General features: G+C 35.3%; 1 long non-coding RNA gene, 1 other non-coding gene and 1 pseudogene across 3 annotated transcripts in view; 2 read left to right on the forward strand and 1 right to left on the reverse strand.

Moving 5' to 3' along the window:
• Positions 1 to 229: 229 nt before the first annotated feature.
• Positions 230 to 336, forward strand: LOC118967821 (U6 spliceosomal RNA). Its single transcript, XR_005055052.1, has one exon. It is a non-coding gene; the product is annotated as a U6 spliceosomal RNA (small nuclear RNA).
• Positions 337 to 4,919: 4,583 nt separating this feature from the next.
• Positions 4,920 to 5,079, reverse strand: LOC118967826 (U11 spliceosomal RNA; annotated as a pseudogene).
• An 8,835-nt stretch (positions 5,080 to 13,914) lies between these two features.
• Positions 13,915 to 20,292, forward strand: part of LOC118967440 (uncharacterized) — a 119,843-nt gene continuing 113,465 nt past the window's right edge. The window contains exon 1 of one of the 2 annotated variants that reach the window (XR_005054463.2): positions 13,915 to 14,364. This is a non-coding gene — a long non-coding RNA (uncharacterized lncRNA). The other variant, XR_012124697.1, reaches the window with a different exon arrangement.

The raw sequence follows: 20,292 nt of genomic DNA on the forward strand, positions 1-20,292 counted from the left end.
CATAAGACACTAGGATTAGTATTACTTGGGACTTCCAGTATTCAGCAAATATATCATTTTTCTAATTACCTAGAAAACATTCTTTAATATTTTAATGTTTACTGTCCATTTCTTAGTTTAAATTCTGTTCTCTGAAAAAATATTTTGCCTTTAAATTTGGATGATATTTTCATTAGGTATAGAATTCTACGTATGGTAAAGTTTTACAGCACTTTAAAACTGGTATTCCATGCTCACTTTGGCAGTACATGTACCAGAACTGTAATGATACAAAGATGATTAGCATGTCCCCTGGGCAAGGATAGCGTTTAAATTCGTGAAGCATTCTGTATTTTTGCAGGAGAAGTTAAATAGAAAAAATGCAAAAGTTGAATTCTTACCAAGAAAGGATAATCTTTCATGATATGAATCTTGAATATATTAAACATTTTCCTTTGAATGTTTTATTTGCTTATTGCGTATTAAAAGTTTTTCTATTTTCTATTTAAAAAATGATATTCCATATCTTCAGGCTTCTGTCATTTTTTGAGAAATCTGTAAGTCTTAAAGCAGCAGTGCCTTTTTTATTAGTAAAGGTTTTCCTTTCTAGTTTTCAGGAATTTTTCTGATTAATTTCCCTAATTTTTGTTTTCATTTTTTCATTTGTCTTCCTTTTTTATACTGTTTGATGTTCCTGAATTTACTGAAATGGTAGGATGGTATCTCATCAGTTTTGGAAGTTTCTTGGCTTTTTTCTTTTCAAATACTGGTTCTGCCATATTATCTCTTTCCTTTTCTGGGATTCCAAATATGTGTTATTAGAATACTGACTTTACCCCATGTATGTATCTCTTAGACTCTTCTATATTTTACATTAAACTTTCAGTTTGGATAGTTCTGTTTATTTTTTGTCTTCTCTGTTTCATCTGCTTGGAAACCCACCTAACAGCTTCTAAATTTCAGATCTTATTTTTTCCCCAGTGAATGCCTGCATTTGATTCATCTGAAATTCTTAATTAAAGAAAAAATCTATCTTGCTTATCCTGTCCTCTGTTCTGTTGGGCATACTATTTTTTACAAGTAATTGTAAATGAATTCCAGTATTTGGGTTATCTGTTTTGTTACTTGTTTTTTTTTGTTTGTTTATTTTTATGTTGGTATTAATATACAATTACATGAGCAACATTGTGGTTACTTGATTCCCTCCATTATCAAGTACCCACCACATACCCCATTACAGTCACTGTCCATCAGTGTAATAAGATGCTATAGAGGCATTACTTGTCTTCTCTGTGCTATACTGTCTTCCCCATGCCCTCCCCCCACACATTATGTGTGCTAATCATAATGTCCCTTATTCCCCACTCCCTCCTTTCCCATCCACCCTCCCCAGTCCCTTTCCCTTTGGCAACCATTAGTCTATTTTTGGATTCTGTGAGTCTGCTGCTGTTTTGTTCCTTCTGTTTTTGCTTTGTTCTTATATTCCACAGATGAGTGAAATCATTTGGTACTTGTCTTTTTCTGCCTGGCTTGCTTCACTGAGCATAATACCCTCTAACTCCATCCATGTTCTTGCAAATGGTAGGGTTTGTTTTATTCTTATTGCTGAATAATATTCCATTGTGTATATATACCACCTCTTCTTTATCCATTCATGTACTGATGGACACTTAGGTTGCTTCCATATCTTGGCTATTGTAAATAGTGCTGTGATAAACATAAGGGTGCATATGTCTTTTTGAAACGGGGCTCCTGCATTTTTAGGGTAAATTCCTAGGAGTGGAATTCCAGGGTCAAATGGTATTTCTATTTTTAGTTTTTTGAGGAACCTCCATACTGCTTTCCACAATGATTGAACTGGTTTACATTCCCACCAGCAGTGTAGAAGGGTTCCCCTTTCTCTGCATCCTTGCCAGCATTTGTTCCTATTCTCTTCTATGTTGGCTATCCTAACTGGTGTGAGGTGATATTTCATTGTGGTTTTAATTTGCATTTCCCTGATAATTAGCAATGTGGAGCATCTTTTCATGTTCCTGTTGGGCATCTGAATTTCTTCTATGGAGAAGTGTCTGTTCAGCTCCTCTTCCCATTTTTTAATAGGGTTATTTGCTTTTTGGGTGTTGAGGTGTATGAGTTCTTTATATATTTTAGATATTAATCCTTTGTTGTATATCTCATTACAAATATATTCTCCCATACTGTAGGATGCATTTTTGTTCTGCTGATGGTGTCCTTTGCTTTACTGAAGCTTTTTAGCATGGTGTAGTTCCATGTGTTCATTTTTTATTTTGTTTCCCTTGCCTGAGGAGATGCATTCAGGCAAAAGTTGCTCATATTTATATTCAAGAGATTTTTGCCTGTGTTTTCTTACAAGAGTTTTATAGTTTCATGACTTACATTCAGGTCTTTCATCCATTTTGAATTTACTTTTGTGTATGGAGTTAGACAATCCAGTTTCATTCTCTTGCATGTAGCTGTCCAGTTTTGCCAACAGCAGTTGTTGAAGAGGCTGTCATTTCTCTGTTGTATATCCATGGCTCCTTTATCATATATTAATTGACCATATGTGCCTGGGTTTATATCTGGGCTCTCTAGTCTCTTCCATTGATCTATGAGTCTGTTCTTGTGCCAGTACCAAATTGTCTTGATTACTGTGGTTTTGTAATAGGGCTTGAAGTTGGGAAGCAACATCCCCCCTGCCTTATTCTTCCTTCTCAGTATTGCTTTGGCTATTCGGGGTCTTTTGTGGTTCTTGTTACTTGTTTTTACTTAGTTTTTGTTCATGTAGTTCTTTTGGCATGCCTAGAAAATGTAGCTCAAATGCCAGATACTTCTTTTAAAAGAAGTTCTCCAAAGAGGGATCATTCTTTCCTCCATTATGCAGACAGAGTAATGGCTGATAACCCTAATGTAATCACTGCCTATGTTAATCTCCTTAGTTGTAGTTCCGAAGAAACTCAGTTCACTTCTTGTTTGCCCTTGGCCTCCAGGTGTTTTAACTGGGACGTTGATACATTTTTTTGTGGCCCTTCTGGCCTGTGCTGAATGCTAGTCTTTGACACATGAGCATGCCAAAGACTGTGCTTCACTTGTCAGTCTTATCCGTTGAGAAAAAAATTATTTAAGTGTCCTGAAGGAAAAACTGATCTTGTAATTGAAAGTCCATGGTCTCCATCAAAAGCTCTGCTGCAACAGCCTGGAATCTCACCCTCCTTCCCTTATTTAGAATTAGCAAATGTCTCAATGGTAAAATCAGCTGCAATACTGGCTCATCTCTTTAAGGTTCTTCCATATGGAGTCGTAGTTCTTCCATTTCTTGGTTGCCTTAGCACATTTCACTTGTCTTCACATAAATGATTTCTGTATATTATCTTGTTTTTTTTTGTTCTTAGAACACTGGTTGGCCAAATTTACTCCCAACTAGGATGCTAGGTCAACCAGTGCTAGGTGAGAATCCTGGCCACAGGAACTCTCATTTTATCCACACCAAGTAATTCAAGCTGGCAGGGTATATTCTGTGTTAAGGCAATGACATCAGTGTTCTGGTGGATTCATAGTTAATGTGCACCATCGAAAAGGTTGAGGCACACTTGGGGACAAAAAGTTGTACTTAACTCAAGAAGTAACTTGTTTCATTTGTAGACACCATATCTTGATCTTGTGTTGTATTGGTATTTGTCCACTAACTCTTCAAAGGCAGATGTTTTTCTTTATTAATGGAGGTGTAAATTTTTGAAAGACTAGATTATCAGTATATGATATACATGATACATTCTTTGGTGAATTATCTGCCTTGTGATAGCTCTTGGGCTGTCTTAAATTATACTGTTGACCGTTGAATACGTGGGGACTTGGGAGCACTGACATCTCACAGTTGAAAATCTGTGTCTAACTTTTGGCTCCCCTAAAACTTAACTACTAATATCCTGCTGTTGACTGGAAAGCTTACCGATAACAGTCGATTAATGTAAATGTTGTATGTATTATATACTGTATTTTTAAACTAGAGGAAAGAACATGATTTTACTAAAATCATAAAATACATTTGTAGTATCATTGAGTCGATCTGTGCAGTTCAAATCTGTGTTCAAGGGTCAAGTGTATTGTATATTTTTTATTTTAGTTGTATATTCATTATTTTGCCAAGTCAAGCATAAGCTCTTCTAGTACAAGAGCTTTTAATTCTTTAATTCCTTAAGGCCCAGTTACAAATTTTTATTTAACCTCCATTACAACGACGGGATTTTCTTGATAGAGGTTTAGTTTCGATTTTTCTAGTTACACATAGCCAATGGTAATGCGTCTTTATATACATTCATGATTTTACTAAACTCCAAGGTAATCCAGAGGAAAGAATGTTACTGCATATTTTAAGAAATCCAGATAACTGTTTCAATCTTGCCACTAACTACACTTAAGCAAAGTAGTTTCAATTTCTTCCTCTATAAAATAAAGGATTTGAAGGCAATAGATTTTAACATCCCTTCTAAGTCCTCAAAAAATTTTTTAAAAAAAAGACTACTGGTTTCTGAGAAAGCTAACCTGGAGAATCTTCTTCTATGTGGATATATTAGAGCTCATATTGTCTTAAATCCAAGAATTGTACATGATTATAAGACTTCTGAGCTCCCTGTATCTTCAATTTTGCTTGCATTAAGAGCCCAAAAGAGAGAAACTTAACTGATAACTTTTCTTAAATTTGTTGCAGTTAGTTTTTTCTTATGTTCTCTTTGCATTTCTAATTCTTCCCCTATGATTTTCTTTAGAAAATCTTATACTGAAAGTAAGCTTTTTAGAATTGAAATCGCTCTTGATTGATCTAAGGCTATATGCAATAAGGAGAGGAAAACTGTGGGTGATAGATGTTTTAAAGATACATCTTGGTGAAGTTGGGATAGTTTTGTGTTGTATACTTAAATTTTATTTTAAAAATATTTCTAATTGTCACAGAAATATATATATATATATATATATATAATTTTTTTTTTACTAGCTGCCCAAGTACCAAAAAATTATGCTTCCGAAATCTCTTGATGTCGATTCCGCACGAAGAGCATACGAGCTGCCCCACGTGTGCCACTCACGACAGAAGCCCTTTTTAGAAATATATTTTAAAATAAAAATTGCCTATATCTGTAAAGCCTCATCTTGAGGATTCTTTTTGGACTCAAAATCACCAAGATCTCTTCTTTTGTGTACAGTAGCATTGCATAGAGATAATATACTCCTAGGTGGAGAGTATCTGGGATTGGTATATTGAACTCATAACTAGGAAATCAGCTGAGGAAAGTGGTCTATGTTCAGATTGGAGGGATTTCATCAGCAGGCCATCTATATAGGGTAGAATAACAGACATCTTAAACTGGTGGCCCAGGTACTGTATTTGGCCTAAATAGAAGTTTTGTTTGACTCACATAGTTTTCTAAAAATTAGATTTTAAAATTAAATTTCACGTACAAAGGTAATTTCTGGCTTTTTTTTTATTTTGAAAAACTAGGCAGAATGGCAATATATCCACAACAGTTCAACCTAAATAGCTTCTCCCTTCAGATGAAGAAATTTTCTGGTTCACTCTGCTTAGTCAGGACTGCTTTACTTATTAACTTCTACACCTCTGTAGGTATTTGAGTTACACTCTTTTGAAAACTTAAAAGTTGGTATTTTTCTTGACCTTGGCCAATTTTAGTGGCGTGTATAGCCAGGACACAGTTATATTCTCTTTCTTATCATGGTATTTTCCAGTATTTTTTCAAGTTTCTGGGACCAGTTTGTACCTCTGGTTCCAAAGCTTGCTCAATTACAAGTGCAATAGTGGCAGCCAGGTCTTTAAAGAATCAGGTCTTGGGCAGTAGTGCAAGGCAGAGTAAACTTACCCAAGTATATCTCCTATTAACGCAATATCCCATCTGAAAGGAGCTCAGATTTCTTAAGATTTCCTGTATCTACGCAACTTGGATTAAAACATGTCCAATTTGCAATTTCCCAAGGAAATGTTTTAGCCTCTCTGAATACAGTACATCGATAATAGTTATATATAAGATTTGCTTGTGTATATTCAGCTCCAAAGGGGCCTTCTCAAACTACTTATCTCAGTGTTTCTTTATCCTTTATGGTAGTGTATCAGGAACCATGAAAGCACAGTTATTTGTCTTGCACTCAATACATTGCATCCTGACTCCAAGAGTTTGACAGGCATGGTGAAAGTGCACTCTAGACTTAGTTCTAGGGAGTCTCCTAGAGGCATCTGTTACTAAACCTGAGATTTGGCATTCTGGATGATAGCCCTGCAAACATACTACTGTGCCTTCACTCAATTACATATTTGTGAATTGAATGAATGATAGAAGCTAAAAACTGATCCCTTTTGGCCTAATGTTGCCGTGTCACATTCAAAGAAACAGGAACCTGTCTTCAAAAGTTTTCAAGACTAATGCAGATGGTAACTAGTCTTTCTTAAAGGCACAGGATAGGGTTTACTCTAACATTTCACCCAGAAACTTCTAAAGTTTTTCTTCAGATTGATTTCCCTTTGGAGATTTGCTGAAGATTTCTGCTTTTACTCTCTAGAGTACTGTTACCACCATTTTTCTCTTGTGTTTAATAGCTCTTCCTCTTCCCCTGCACAGAACCCTCAGATATCCTAACTTGTGAGCACAGGACCCTCCGTGTCTGTTGGTGCCCCCATCTCACATCCTTTCTAAATGTAACTTCCCTGTCAAGATTGCTTTCATGAGTATCAGCTGTCTTGTGAATGAGTGAGTAAAACTGTTCACTTTATTACATGTTAAAGGAATCTTGAATGAAGGAAATTTAGTGTGTTTCTTACCTTGTTCCCCATCAAATCTCTCATCCATTCAACATGGCTTGAGAGACATGAGGGATGAAAAAGTGTGGGATATATAAGGTAAATTTGATACCTGGGAAAATCATGACAGTAAAACTTAGAAGACACCCTTATTTGTCTGATAGTTGAGGAATTTAGTCCTTTCTGATGTTATTTATAATTATTCAATTAAATCACAAGTCAGGAAACTAAGATTCAGAGAGAAGTAACTCGTAATCATGCTCAAAATTGCCTATGGTGGATAATTTTCATATAGACAAAAAGGCTGAAAATACAGGTCTTGGTGAGTCTTGAGATCTGGGTGATGTGAAATGACTGGGATTTATTTTGATAGAACCACAGGCTATTGGGATGGTAGTATTATAATGAAAGATCACCTAGCCTAATCCTTAAATTTGTAAACTTGGGCGTCAATGATAATTAAAATGGAATTGTGACCTAGTCTTTACATTTTCAGAAATTTACATGAGGTTAAATCATAACTAGGATATAATGGTATAAAGAAAAATGTGTATAAAAATATATACTTATCATGAAAAGAAACTATTCTAAAGCTACCATTTAGTATTTCAGTTACTAGTAAAGCAAGAAAAACATGTCTGTTTTTGTTTTCCCTAGCTATGATCCACCAAGCATTAAATGAAAATGAGCATTTTTATGTTTTGTGGCCATATGAGGTTTTTTAACCCATATTTTGTGGGTGAGGAAATTACTCAATTGTGAAGTCCAGATTTCTGATTAAGCAATTTGTTTTTAGTGGACTTTTAAATCAAATTTTATCTTTGTGCATTCAGACTTAAGCCCACCAAGATTTAAATGAGGAGGAAAACATTTCATTTTAATCACTACTGACATTAAGTTTTAAGACTTTGCAGTTATAAAAACAAATACTAAAAATGACTCAAATTTGAAAATAAAGTTGGAATTTAGTATGGCGTTCTTATATGTATATACTATGCAGGGAAAACAATGCAATCATAAGTTCTTATTCTATATATTTTTAAAAATTACCTTACTCTTTATATTATAAAATCCACAATATAAAAAATACTTCTTTTTTTTAAAAAGCTTTTTATTGAGATATAGTTGATACACAATATTGGTTTCAGATGTATGAGTATGATTAAAAAGCTTGTCTTCATTAGTTTCCTCGTGTAAACATTTTGATTAATGAAATGACAGTTTTTGAGACTAAAATTTTTAATTTTAGAAAAAATTTTGAAATTTTAGTTGTAAGTTAAACCACAAATTCTGTCATTAAAATTGTCATTTTAAAATATACTAATATATTTAGCTACAAATACTGGCATAGGGCACTTGGGGGATGAAAGGAACAGGTTGGTGAGGCAATCAGATTGGTAAACTGATTAAATGCTCCTAACTCTGTAATTTTGTTCATAGAGCACCCTCTGCTATCATTTGTATTATAACTAGTTTGTTCAGGTTGCCCAGAAAGAACATAACTAATTTCAATAAACTCTTACTTATTTTCAGTGATATATGTACATTTTTGGTTAATTTAGGTTTTAAGTGTATAAATATTAATGAACCATACCTGTATAGGTATGTTTGAGATCTACTCATGCCTTTATGAATGTTATTTTGTAAATAGTTGCTGAATTTGTAAGTGTATACCATACACATAATTTTAACTAGTTAGGACTAGACATTGGTAAATCATATCAGGTTTGTTTATTTAGTACTTGATACGTGCTGAGCATTCACTGAAAGAATATTCCTGCATTCAAGAAGTTTACCATCCAACTATAGAGAGTATTTACTGTTGAATTTGCTTAAATATTAGCAAATAAAAATTAAAAAACCTATGGTCACAGTAATCACCATGATAGAATTTGGATCAGAAAGGCTTTCTGATACAATTTTTTTTGGGTGGCGGGCAACCAAATTCAGACTTGGAAAAGTATAATGGAGGGTTGAAAGTTGGCAGAAAACACATAGGAAATGGTACAGACAAGGAAGAAGGAATAAACCATAAGAAGAACTCAAGATTAGAGTGCAGGGGCATGTACGATGATATGGAAGAGACTGGAAGACTTGCAAATGGTGGGAGACTCGAACCAACAGAAATTTAGTTGGTGCAGGGGATAGAAGGTAGTCAGTGAGGTTCTTTGAGCTGGTTTGTAAGTTAAGTAAGTTGTTTTCTGAAGATTATTGTAGTAACTATGAGTTGGTTATGAGATAAACAATGAGATAAAAAATGAAAAAGCTGAGTTTTGAGATAGCAGATACTAGATGTTGGAAAACAAAAAATCATCTTCAGTGTCTAAGTCATTTCAGCTTTTAATTTTAACTAGTTAGGAGTAGGTATAAGTGATTTAAAGCATGATCTAAAGGACTTTCTGAGATGTTAAGATAGAGGTTATAGAAATCGCAAATATAGCAGCTTAGACAAAAAGGGGGAGTGGGCAGTTTAAAACTATTACAGTGGCTCAAATGTTTCATCAGGGACCTGGGCTCTGTCTTTCAGACTTTGGGGTGATGGTCTGTCTTCATCTTCATGAATATTCCCATAGTTTCAGTAGCTGCCATGCTTCCATATATCACCTATGTATTACATACTAGGAGAAAAAGAAGATGAAAGGGTGGTGTCTATTACAAGAGAAAAAGCTTTTCATCTTGACTTGAACTTGTTATATCACTACCACTAGTATTCACAACTCTGCTAGTTGCAGTAGAATCTGGAGAAAATGATTTTTTAAGAACTTTATTGGGGAATAATTGTCAAATAATAATTTCTTTTTAAGATTACACATATAAGTGATACCACATAGTATTTGCTTCTGTATGGCTTATTTCACTTAGCATAATGCCTTCCAGATTTATCCATGTTGTCTCAAGTGGCAGGATTTCATTCTTTTTATGGCTGAATAATATTCCACTGTGTGTATATATCATATTTTCTTTACCCATTCATCTATTGAATATTGAAAGATATTTAGGTTGATTCCATATTTTGGCTTTTGTGAATAATGCTGCAGTAAACATGGGTGTGCAGATATATCTTTGAGATACTGATTTCATTTCATTCGCTGATATATCTTTGAGATACATTTCAAGGAGATATCATTTCCTTCAGATATATACCCAGGAGTGGGAATCCTGGGTCATATGGTAATTTGTTTTGTGTTTTTTTGAGGAATCTTCTCCATAATGGCTGCACCAATTTACATTGCCACCATCAGTGAATAAAGGTTCCTTTTTTTCCAAATGTTCTCCAACATTTGTTATCTCGTATTTTGTTAATAGCCATGCATCCTAATAAATGTGAAGTAACATCTCCTTATGGTTTTGTTCTGTTATTCCCTGATGATTATTGATGTTGAGCACCTTTTCTTATACCTAGTGGTAATTTGTGTGTCTTCTTTGGAGAAATGTCTGTTTAGATCTTTTGCCCATTTTTAAATTAGGTTATTTGCCTTTTTGCTATTGAGTTACATAGGTTATTCATATATTTTGGATAGTAACCTCTATTGGGTATATGGTTTACAAATGCTCATTTCTGTAGGTTGTCTTTTCAATTTATTGGTGGTTTCCTTTGTTGTGCAGAAATTCTTTAGTTTGATGTAGTCCTACTTGTTTATTTTAGCTTTTATTGCCTGTGTTTCTGGCGTCTCATCTAAGAAGTTACCAAGATCAGCATCAAGGATCTTTTTCCCTATGTTCTTTTCTAGGGGTTTTATGGTATAAGATCTTACATTTAAGTATTTTATCTATTTGGGGTTATTTTTTGTTTGTGTTATAAGACAGGGATCCAGTTTCATTCTTTTGCATGTGGGTGTCTAATTTTCCCAATACCATTCATTGGAGACTCTCCTGGTTGTGTTGTCTTGGTGCCCTAGTCAAAAATTAATTGTTTATACACATGTAGGCTTTCTATTCTGTTCCATTAATCTCTGTGCCTGCTTTTTATTCCAGTACCACCCTGTTTTGGTTAATATAGTTCGAAATCAGGAAGTGTGTTTCCTCCAGCTTTGTTCTTAGGTTTGCTTTGGCTATTCAGCGTCTTTTGTGGTTCAATACAAATTTTAGGATAGTTTATTCTATTTCTGCAAAAAGTTCCATTGGGATTTTAATGGAGATTGCATTGAATCTATATATATAGATCTCTTTGGGTTATATGGACATTTTGACAATATTAACTCTTCCATTCAAGAACATGGGATATCATTTCATTTATGTATGTCTTTAATTTCTTTCATCAACGTCTTACAGTTTTCAGTGTTGAGGTCTTTCACCTCCTTGGTTAAATTTATTTAAGTATTCTTTTTGACACTTTGTCTCGCTGAGACAATGTTTCTCCATTCTGTCATTTAAAGGATGGAGAAACATTTAGGTAGGTGTCTGGCAGAGGAGTTTTGCAGAGCCCACTGATTGTACAAAAAGATGTATTCAGCCATAATATTAAAGCCTTAACATATTGGGCTGAAGTTCTTTCAGTTGTTTTCAATACTGAATGAGAACTTTTGTTACTGGTTTTGATCCTATTGCTTTCTCAGACTGTGTGGCCAGAAGAAAACAAGATTACACCAGCAAGAAAGTATAGAAAATACATGTATTCTGAGCACCACTTTATAAATATGAAAAATACTACATAAATGTGTGGTTTCAAATATTTTTGCATTTTAAATTTACATTCCATGTTTATAATGGTTTTAACATTTAACATCTTAAATTATATTTTCAAAATTGTTTATCATTTAATTCTCTTTTTAATACCATCTGTGATCCCAGGTGAAGGTAAGCCTTCAAGAATCAGTATACTTATAGCAATTTTATAATAGGAAATAAATGTAGTCAGATTATCAGGTATACATAGTACACTTTGTTCCCCAAATTAGATATGTAATATAGGTGCAAAATTGTACAGCTGAAGGTACTTAGTCAATGAGATCACTGGTAAATATTCTTGAAGGTTTTAAGAATGGTACAATCAGTGGGCTCTGAAGGTACATGGTTGTTTGAAATATGTTTTGGACAAGTCTCCAGTGATACAGAAGAAGTTAAAATGTCTAGCTAAAAGATTGAATCATTGAAGTACAGAAAGAACCAGCAATGAACTTGCTAAGTGTCTTTTTGGAAATGCAATCATTTCATTGTTACATAAGTCTCCCAAAGTGCTTTGGGGTATTATCAGTAATATAGATTTTAGGCCCTTGAGTGATAAAATAAAATGTTACTTCTAGTCATTTGGAATTTTAAATGTTACTTAATTTCTAGGTGTAGCTGAGTCATTTTTCTTCTTGGTTTCTAAGGAAGGCCTCAAAGCAATACTTATATTTTAGTATAGTTGAATCACTATGTAACAACGCTACACATGAAAAATAAGGTGTAAGATATAAGAGATATCAAAATGTTTGTCAAAATATTTTGGAATCTGAAATCTTATCAATGTAACCCTCAAAGATTGAATTTTTTTTTACAAAATTATTTATACAAATTAATTTTATTCTAAAACTTCCAAGGGCCAAAATAAATTAGATGAACCTTTAAAGTACTTAATTTGTGGACAAGATAATAAACATTAATAAGTACCTACTATTTTTAGGGCAGTATGCTAGAGGGATGTAAAAACCACTAAAATACATTCTTTGCCCTTAGGAAGTTCATAGTTTGAGCAGATAATACACAAAACGACTCATGACGCAGGACAGTTTTAATATTTACAGCCATTCCAGCCATAAAAATCTATGCTGCTAACATGACTGTGTATTTTGTTTATTGCTGCCTAACAAATTGCCTGAAAATTTAATGGTTTAAGACAGCAGCAATTTTATTATTTCTTATGATTCTATGGATTGCTTGAGGCTCAGCTGGACAGTTCTGTTGGTTTCACTTGAAATCTCATACAATTGCAGTCAGATGATAGCTATACTGGTATGTACAGCATCACTTTTACATTCATTGTGTGAGGCCCTCTGGTCTTCTGCAAGTGGATTCTTTATTCCCATCATGTCTCCTCCTCCGGCACAATTTAATGTTGGCTCTTTCTCCAATGTTTTGGAATTGAATGCTTTACATCATGTATTAGGGCTACATTAGTGAGAAGGTGGATATTTTTAGCACTCTTAAGTCCTGGGATCAGAACATCTATTTTCACAGTGTTCTGTTGGTCAAGGCAGTCACAAGACTAGCCTGTGCTGGTGGGATGGGGTGGGGAAATAAGCTCCACCTCTTGATGTAGTCAGTGGAGGCTATTTTTGGAGATGAGCTACCGCACTGCCTGACTAGGTACTTAGTCAATGAGTACCTAGAGTCAACTCTCTAGGCCTTAACTGCTGTGAGAGTTCTAAGAAATAGAGGATTCTCTGAATTTGGGTGACTGAGAAAGTCTCTAAGGAATAGCTAAGTCTTGTTCCTGAGTCAAAAAGGCCGAGCATAGAGGAGAGAGCAGGGAAGGGGAGTGGGATTATGAGATCCTCTGTAGGAAAAATAGCAAATGCAAGATACGCAAATGATAAAGACATTAGAATAATAAGAGTTCTAGTAATAAACTTGATCCAAAGTAATAGTCATCATAGCTAGCTAGCATTGTCTGTTTCAACTAATATAGAAAGGACTGGTGAAAATACTTTGGAAGTAGATGTTTTTAAAGGCTAATAGAATGCTTAATAGGGGGCATTTAACAGCAGCAAGTCCAGTGACTCTTTAAAATTGAACTGTTATGGGCTTAGAAATAAGATGGTGAAATTTGATTTGGAAGAAATCTTGGTTTCCATCAGATTTGAGATTTTATTCAGGTAGCTGGACAATGCGAGAAAAATGCTGCATGCTATTTGAATATAGGACAAGTAAGAAAGGATAGGTGCTACACCTGTGGTGTGCGGGTTCATGGTGACTGAACTTATCATATTCATTAGTGTTGAGGTGAGATAGCTCAGCAAACAGTATGAATCTCTTGAGAACAAGTAAGTCTTGACCTTAGAGCAGTTATGTATGCTGTGAAATAAGAGTCTAGTATGAATTCTTAATAAAGCAAATCATTACAACTGCCCCCATTTTGGAATTTAAATAACAAAACCGATTCCAGCTATAAGCAATAATTCCATCCATCTACTTAACACTTTCATTGGTAATTTGTATGAATAGTTTAATACTGAGAAAATAAAACGTATAAACTTCTAATTTAAAAAAGTTCTTTATTAGGCTGGAAACTGTGTTCTTGTTACATGCATTGGCAATATTTCTGTGTCACAGATTATTGTTTTCTACAAGATATCCCTAAATCATCTGGAAAAACAAGCATTCCCACTGACCAAGTCTTTTGCACCCAGTGTTCTTCAGTTACTAAAGTTATAATTAAACTTTCATAATCATTTATTCACTCAGCAGACATTTATTGACCTCATCTATGAGTTAGACATGGTCAAAATGACTTTTGAACTGTACCTATGAGAAGGAGTCGGCTGTGGGCAGATTGGGGGGAGAGAGTTCCAACACAAAACACAAAGTCCCTGAAGAGGAAAGAAACCTAATGCACTCAAGGAACAGAGAAAGCCTTGCTGTAGCATGCTGAAGAAGAGGTGAGGCCAGATAATGGGTGGCCTCTCAAGCTGTAATAAGGACTGAAATTTATTCTGAGTGGGAGGGGAAGATGTTGAATGTTCGGAGCAGGGAAGTGACATAACTGTAATTTACCTTTTATAAGGATCACTTCTGATTATGGATAGAGGAGCAAGGGTCAGAAAGCTATTTCAGTAGTCTACAGTGGTGATGGCAACCTGGAGTAGGTAGAAGTGGTGGGATTGGTGAGAAGTTGGATGCTGTCTACCTCCCACCCGTTTGTCCACCCCATCCTTCTTGCCCGCTGACTGCCCCTTACCACGTCAGTGCGACACTGGTAAGTGCCTGTCCTGGGCCACACAGCTCTTAACGTCTTTTGATTCAAGTTGTTTCTTTTCCTTTTCTTCCTCTATTGTTTCCTGCCCATTTTTCTCTCTCTCTATTACTTAGCTAATATGCTGGCCTTATAAAGACCATCTTATTCCCATTCACTGATAGTCTAATCCTATACTTCTTTGAGGAAGCATATGAAATGGCCAATCTTTTCTAATTTACCCAGCCTAGGAAATTTAAAATATTCTGATCTGGTCTTTCTTTCCTATACAGGGGCCTATAGAACTGGTTCTCACTGTAGCCTTGCCTGGTACTGGAAAGGTCTCAAATTGTAGTGGCTCATCTAAGGAAACTATCAGTAAATGCAACACTCATGCCCTGAAGCTGGAATTGGTCTAGATAATTAACCCAGTTTTGGTTTTGCTGTGTTAAGAGTCTTGCTTGGTGCTGGGAATGAGTGAGTAAATAAATGAATGGATGAATGGAAGTAAAAATGGTGCATAAGAGGAAATTTTCACATTCTAGATCAGTGCTTGGGACCCAGGTGGACACATGTCAAGCAGCACACTCTTCCTGTGAAACTGGGTATCTTTCAAGGTCAACATATTCCTGACTTGGAATTTCAACTATCTCTAGTTTGATGCATTGTTTACATTAGTAATAATAGGGCTCGTTTGTCATCCTTGTCATCAGTGTTCTCAGGTAAAAGAAACGCAGGAGCCAGCTGGATTCCTCTAGTAACAGTACTAGAGTTGACAGAGCAGGGGTTCAGGATAGCTTAGAGAGTAGATACTGCAGCTGAGGTCCCGGAACTGGGTATTTCTTAAGACTGCCCACTATCAGAATTTCTGTGGTTAATCAGTCAAATGCTTTTAGCTGTATTATTAAAATAATTAAATATTCATAAAGGCAAACTGAAAGGCACATAATACTTAATCATAGGGATGGCAGCATAAAAGTTCCCCATGGTGAGGAAAGTGGCATTGATTGGTGAGAAAAATTAAGCCTGTGTGCATGTATCTGGAGGTAAGGGTGATGTTTTGTTTCTGTAGGTGAAAGAGCTCAGCAGTACATCCATTAAATTCATTAATTAAATTATATTTTTGTTTTAGATTCTAGGATTTTGCAGAGAGAGTGAGGATAAAAGAATGCAGGATCTTTATCCGAGTGGTATGGGGGGATATGTGCATTGAGGAGACAGAGCCCTTCTACCCAGACCTCAATTCACAAATATATCCCATTTGTATTGCTGTTTTTCAACTAAAGTTATGCAGATGGTTACAGAGATACAATTTAAGGAAAAGGATGTGTATGTTTATGGACATATGCATCCGCAGTTAACTGTTCACTACTTCACATATTCATCAATTAATTTTCTCCCCAGCCTCCTACTATAAAAGAAAAGTCCAGAGTTGCTACAGACTTGAGCTAGGTTAGAGTTGCTGCTATTCAAAAACTTTATTGGTAAAATGCAGTACCAGACAAGTGGTATCACCATCTACTTAATTTTCAAGAAGTGGTTCTTAAACTTTCCTTTTGTGGTTAAGTGGAGATGGGGAGGGACAGAGAAACCTGGTAACAGCTGTTGTGTTGCTAAACTCAGATTGCAGAAGGTGATAGTTAAGTACCTTGCCAGAATTTTTATCTAATGTTAGTTTCTTGTTCCACAAAATTGGAACTGCTAGGAACTTTTCTCAAAAACATTCATACTTCTAAGAAATGTACTTTAAATCCATCTTTTGAGTTGTTTTGCATAAGTAAACTACATGCTAACACACCACTCAGTGAAAGAGCACTAGCCAAACATCACAAAGTTTCAAAATCCAATTTCCAGCTCCTCTGTCAGAAAGTAAATAACAACAAAAGACTTCAAACATAAGTCAGCCAGAACATTGGAGAACCTTCATATTAACTTTCTTTGCATAACAACTTAAGGAAAATTTTGTGAATAACCCACAGTGGGGAGCACAATCCCATAATAATCAGAACATACTGCCCAAGTTACATATTATGACAAGGTAAACATTTGCTTAAGAACTCCATTAAAGCAGGAAGTGGTATGAAATAACCAGGGGATGCTCTCCCATCTTTGAAACCCCAAATTAGCTACAGCCTTGGCTGTGCCCAGCATCCTCAGGGTCTGAGTACTGCAAATTATCTCATCCTTTGGTTCAAAAAAAACAAATTAAACTTTCCACCAAAATACTTTTAATTATTAATCTACTAGAATGAAGGTAGGAATAGGTATGCTGCATGGATGCTATTTCTGACTCTCCTGTACTTCTTGCCATGTAAGTAGTATTTATAAGCTGGCCATACATTGGTGCAATTATTTATATATTCACTTAGTACTTTTCTGCTGAAGACCACAATATGATTGATCACTTGTGGAGTTTCCCAGCATGGATGCAATTCCCAGGTAATTATTATAGTACCATAAAACCATGGTACGCCAGCTTCATTATAGTAGTTTTACACTTAGCTATAACCCCACATACAAGGGCCATTAAAGTTAAAGTGTCCCTTGAGTTTCTAACATTAAGTTTGTTTCAACCACTACAGATGGAAGTAAAACAAAAAGTAATGTGCTGCCTTAAGCACTCTATGCCTGAATAAGGCAAAGCTATAATGGTGAGATGGAGATGTTTTATCATAGTGCTTCAAGACTCAGTTCTTGCTGTGATGTATTGCCCAGTGTGCGTTGCCTACTTAGAACAGCGATTAGTAATTAATCTTATGTTGAAGGTATGAAACTGAAGTTCAGAAGAGGATCAGAGCCATAGATACATAGAATGCAGAATGTCAGACCAGACATATTTATGTGACAATTTGAAAATACGGAGGAAAAGGAACTCCATCTCAAATTCTTTATAGGATAAGGTCATCTATGAGTAAGCCTGAGTAAAAAAGCAGCAGGAGAAGTTACCAACTAGCATTATAAATGGAAATACATTATATAAAGAAACTTAAAGAATTTGACCTATTAAATGTAGAAGAAATACTTTATTGCATTTTAAGTTATGTCTCAGCATTTTTCTTTTTGGCATATAAATAGTTGGCATTTTAGTATCTGGCCTTTTTATGCAGGTTACAAATCACATGTTACTCTTATTCACTGAGAATGAAAAAAAAGTTAATGCTGAAATACAAATAAGTTAAAGTAACTAATAAATCTATTCAATAAGCATTGAGTGCCAGCTTTGTACCAAGTTGTCTGTGTGTGGAATGTGGATTACAATCTAGGAAGGTAAGAGTCTCTGTCTCCAAGGAGCCCCACATTGCATGAAACTCGCAGTACAGGATCCCTTGATACCAGGAGAAATTCCTTTGTTGAAAGATTTTGAGGTTAAATCTTAAATTATGAGGTGGATACTTTACCTTTTTCTCCTTATAAGGTGTTCCTTCATGGAAAATGGGTAAGTTTATTGGAAGAACACTATAGGAGATTTTACTAATACTTGAGCCTGAGGCCTACATTATACAGGCCTTGGGAATAAAGGAAAGATACTGGCCTCCAGTGCTGTCAGGTTGGCCTTTTAAGTGAATTTAATGTTCTTGAGTTTTATTATGCTGCTCTGCTTCTCCTGAAGCCTACACTGGTTTATTACAACCAATGTGGTCTGAATTCCATCCAACATTTTAATACCATTTATCAGTGCTGAACTCAGTATTGCTTGATAAGTCAAATTTGTTGCAAATCACTTCCAGTTGTACAAATACATTATTTACTCATAACTGGTAAAAACTTAATGCTGTCATTAAATTAGTTGACATGCTAATGTAATTACCTGGGCTGGGAGTCTGGGTAAGTGTGATTATTTTGGAGAAATATACTATTGAAAGAATAAAAGTATAATTCCATGAAAACTATAATCTTTGACAGTTATAAAGTGGGTACTTTCCAAAAATGTGTTTCATTTTATTCTAACAATTTTTATTTTTCTGACTTTTTTTAAAGTCCCTATAACTTGTCTGAAGTTTGGATGCATTTAAATATTTCTGTCAAGCTTGTCCTTACCAGTTCCAAATGATCTACCCTCTAGATCGAGTTCATGGGTTATGCCACCAATCCCTAAAGTCATGGGTGAAGTTATTCATTGCCAGGTGAAAAGCTATGGCATAACTCCAATTTGGACAGATACTGGTAGTTGATTTAAGCTTAGGAGCAGAAGCAGAGAAGGAGCCAGATTCCAAGATGAAGTGGGAATAAGGCTGTCATAGTACTAAAATTTCCCAGATCCAGTGGGCTGCTCTAAAATTGTGTATTGAGTTTGAAGTAATGAGACCTCAAATCTGGTGCTAATTTAATCCTGAAACCCACCTGTAAGCTTAGTGATGAGCAATGGCCCTGCAGTTGTCTCTAATGCCTGTCAGGGCAGAAGGGGCTCTCTGCTTTAAGCTGAGTTGTCACAAAACACGTGGAAAGGACTGATGAAGAGACTGATAAATTCTACTCTGGCATGTAAATCTCGTCTCAGGTGTCTCCTTGAGGTCATGGGTAGGGGGTACCCCCTGTCTTAAGCTCATTACATAATGCAGAGTAGGCACAAAATATTTCATTAATTTATCTCATAAGTACTTACTAAGTTCCTATTATGTATCAAGTATGGTGCACCTAGTGTACAGGGTATATAGTAATGGCCTCCACAGACATACGTGCATGACATTGTGGTCCAGGGTTTGTTGTGTTTATTGATTTTTTTAAACTTTAATTTTGTTTGTTCAGTTTGTTCTGACATAATGATAATTAACACAGGAAACTTTGAGTCACTGTTGGTAGTGATATTCTTTCTCTCTGCATTATCTTAGGACCTTTACTGGCATCTGAGTCACTTCTGTTGCTGGTAGTACCAACCAAGAGGGGCTCAGCCCTGGGCCTCACACTTCTTTAGAGATCTAGCTGATAACTAGATATCCCAAACAAACACATGCACACACACACACACACACACACACACACACACACACACAATTTATTAAAGTACAAATGGGCACCTTTGTTACTCATGATCTAGTGTCCAGGCCTCATTAGAGCAACCAGGAACCTTAAACATCCCCAATATCCACTCTTAAGACTGTCATTTTTCAGGCCTCTTTTCCACTATTTTTTCCATATGTTCTGACTGCGTCTGAATGTGGTTAGTTTGTAGATTGTGCTGCTCTTCTTTGGAAATGGATATGGCTTCAAGGTGTAGGGAAGACTTTTTCCACAGCTTTATTGAGATAGAGATATAATTGACATGCAGTATTATGTAAGGTGTTTAATGTGTTGATTTGATACACATATTGCATTGTGATTATCACCTTAGTGTTAGCTAACACCTCCATCGCCCATTTGATTGGAAGAAGCATTTAAGTAATTGGGTAAAATAACTTGTCAAATCTGTGTTAGCATGAATAAAATCAATTTTTGTTAACATAATTTCATTTTTTGGTAGTGCCTAACATCTTTTTTTTTCTTTTTGCTGCTTTTTCATTCCAATTTGATTCTGAAGGTACAAATTAGTACAGTACTTATATTTACATGTGGCAGCTAAGGAATACTGTGCAGTATTTAGCAATTCATATTTCCTTAAATTTCTATATATGTAAGTACACATGTATTATGTATAAAA

The sequence above is a fragment of the Manis javanica genome, chromosome 13 (assembly GCF_040802235.1).
Source record: "Manis javanica isolate MJ-LG chromosome 13, MJ_LKY, whole genome shotgun sequence".
In the NCBI taxonomy this organism is placed as follows: domain Eukaryota; kingdom Metazoa; phylum Chordata; class Mammalia; order Pholidota; family Manidae; genus Manis; species Manis javanica.